At 54.9% G+C, this 2,723-nt stretch overlaps 1 pseudogene; it reads right to left on the bottom strand.

The window, feature by feature from the left end:
* Positions 1-234: 234 nt before the first annotated feature.
* LOC121481420 lies at positions 235-1,646 on the bottom strand (annotated as a pseudogene).
* Between the last annotated feature and the right edge of the window lie 1,077 nt (positions 1,647-2,723).

The following is a 2,723-nucleotide window of genomic DNA, read 5'->3' as shown; positions in this document are numbered from 1 at the left end:
GCCGGCCAGGGGCTCTGGCTGAAAGGTCAGGTTTCTGCTGACTTATCCTAGGACTCTGTGACTAAGCACGTCGGCTGTGCCTTGGTAGCCACCAGGATGGGCACACTGACTGCCCCTTGCCTATCTCACTGGTGAACCATGGGGTCAAGTATTAGCAAGGGAACTAATACTTGAAAAGGATTTTAATCAACCAGCACACGATTATTTTTTTATTTTATTTATTTATTTTTCCCCCCTTAAATAGTTGTTTATTGGTAGTGGGCTGGAAAGAGCAACGGAGTTAGCATGTACAGACAACACCACACACCAATGTCACATGGGAGGCCAAAGTGATGGGAAAGAGCAGCCTGGAGCCCCAGGTGAGGCCCTCTCTTCAAGAGTGAGTGTGGGAGGGGGCGGGGCTGGAGTGTTGAGGGGGCAGCCTTAGAACACCTCGGCTTAGTAGGCAGGGTTAGGGATGAAGAGGGACTCGCTGGCTGCAGCCCCGGCCTGACCACTTGGGGTGTACTTGCCTTGCCAGGCGAGGCTGTTGGCCAGGGCTCGCTGATACACAACTCCTGGGCAGCCTTCAGGTTCTCCTTCTTTCCACCCTGGGCCTTCAGGGCAGAAGCCTGAGGGGCTGGGCCATAGGAGAAGGTCAGGGCCCATGGCTTCAGCCGGGGGTGGGGGGGTGGGGGTGGGGTTAGGGGGCCACTTGTGGATGTCCCTGAGGTTGATGGATGCCTCCTCCTCACTCTGGCCTCCAGATAGGAAGGTGATCCCAGTAACAGTGACAGTGCTGTGACAGTTGCCATGGCAATCTCCTCGTGAGAATATTTATGGGTGCAGGCGTGGCCTGGGGTTACCACATTGGGCTTCAGCAAGGTGCCTTCCTAGATGTGGTGGTCACTCAGGGCCTTGTAGACAGCAGCCAGACCTTCTCGGTTCCGTACTGACCGCTTCAAGTCATGGTCCGCATCAGGGAGGATCTCAGGCTCCACAAGGGGCACGATGCCATTCTGCTGGCAGATGCTGGCAGAACGGCCCGGACGCTGGCGTTTTCCATGATGGCAAGGCCTGAGGGGGTGTGTTCCCCACTCTTCAGCACACAGCCCACTTGGCACAGTCAGCCCCGTCCTTCCTGTACTGGGCACAGCGCTCAGCCCATCCAGCCCTTGGGGGTAGTCTGGCCGTTCGATCCTGCGGGGAGGCACCCCACCCTGGTCCCCCTTGATGCCTAGGACACCGCCCTTGGATTTGATGACTTGGGGGAAGGGACGACTGCAGCGCTCATGGAATAGGATGGCCCCAAGGCAGCGCAGCTCCGCCCTCCTCCGTGTTCTCTGCAGCGAGGATGCCCTTGCCCGGGGCGGTGCCGCAAGCCACGCCGGAGAGCTCCTCCAGGGCAGCCCAGGGGCCGGCGGTTTAGCACCACCTGCAGCCCAGGGCCTGATCTTGGGGTCCCGGGATGGAGTCCCGCGTCCGGCTCTTTGCATAGGGCCAGCTTCTCCCACTGCCTGGGTCTCTGCCTCTCTCTGTCTCTCATGAATAAATAAATAATCTTTTTTTTTAATAAATAAATAATCTTAAAAAAAAAAAACCTCCTTCTGCTCCAGGGTCAGCGCTGGATGGGTGGGGGGGAGGGCATGTTGCAGCCAGTCCGATTTTTTTTTTTTTAAGATTTCTTATTTATTCATTTCAGTGAGAGACAGAGAGAGCACAAGCAGGGGGAGAGACAGAGGGGAGGGAGGAGCAGATTCCCCGCTGAGCTGGGAGCCCGACATGTGCTCTATCACAAATAAATAAATAAATCTTTAAAAAAAATTCATATAGATATGTCTCCCTCTCCCTCTGCCTGCTGCTCCGCTTACTTTCTCTCTCTCTCTCTTTAAAGATTTTATTTATTTATTCATGAGAGACAGAGAGAGAGAGAGAGAGGCAGAGACACAGGCAGAGGGAGAAGCAGGCTCCCTGTGGGGAGCCCGATGTGGGACCCGATCCCAGACCCCGGGATCATGCCCTGAGTCGAAGGCAGACGCTCAACCACTGAGTGACCCAGGTGTCCCTCTCTCTCTTTTTAAAAAAGATTTTATATATTTATTTGAGAGGGAGAGAGATAGCATGAGTGGAGAGAGAGATAGAGGCAGAGGGAGAAGCAGACTCTCTGCTGAGCAGGGGGCCCAATGTGGGGCTCCATCCCAGGACCTCAGGATTGTGACCCGAGCCGAAGGCAACCGCTTAGTTGACTGAGCCACCCAGGCGCCCCTATGTTATGCTTTAGTAATTGAACTGGGCCAAGTGCGAGTTGGGGCTATGAGTGATCTAAGCCCCTCTCAAAGGCTGCTCCTCAGGGAGGCTCTCTGAGACTTCCTGTTCACGCCCCCCTCTCAGGACACTTACTGTCCTAAACCTCCACCCACCGCCCACGTTAACACCTTGTTCTTGTTAGCAGCTTTATGGATCTGTGGGTTCCAGCAAAACTGTTGACATCAACACATCGTACCCACATTGTGCAGGGGCTTCTGGACGTGCCAGGGGCAGAGCGAATGCTGAACAGGCTGTGGGAAAGATGAGCCCTTTAAAGGTGTTCCTGTCCCCCCTACCCCGCCCAGCACACCGTGACATCATTTCCTCCAAACACGATGCACTCCCACTAAAGCACTGTCCAGGTTCTGCACTTACCTGCCCAGGTGAGTCGATGAGCTCATCTGTGCTTTGAGGCAGTTGTCCTGGAAAGAGAAAAA

This window comes from Vulpes lagopus, chromosome 23 (genome assembly GCF_018345385.1).
Source record: "Vulpes lagopus strain Blue_001 chromosome 23, ASM1834538v1, whole genome shotgun sequence".
Classification (NCBI taxonomy): domain Eukaryota; kingdom Metazoa; phylum Chordata; class Mammalia; order Carnivora; family Canidae; genus Vulpes; species Vulpes lagopus.
This window is presented reverse-complemented; position numbering and strand designations above follow the sequence as displayed.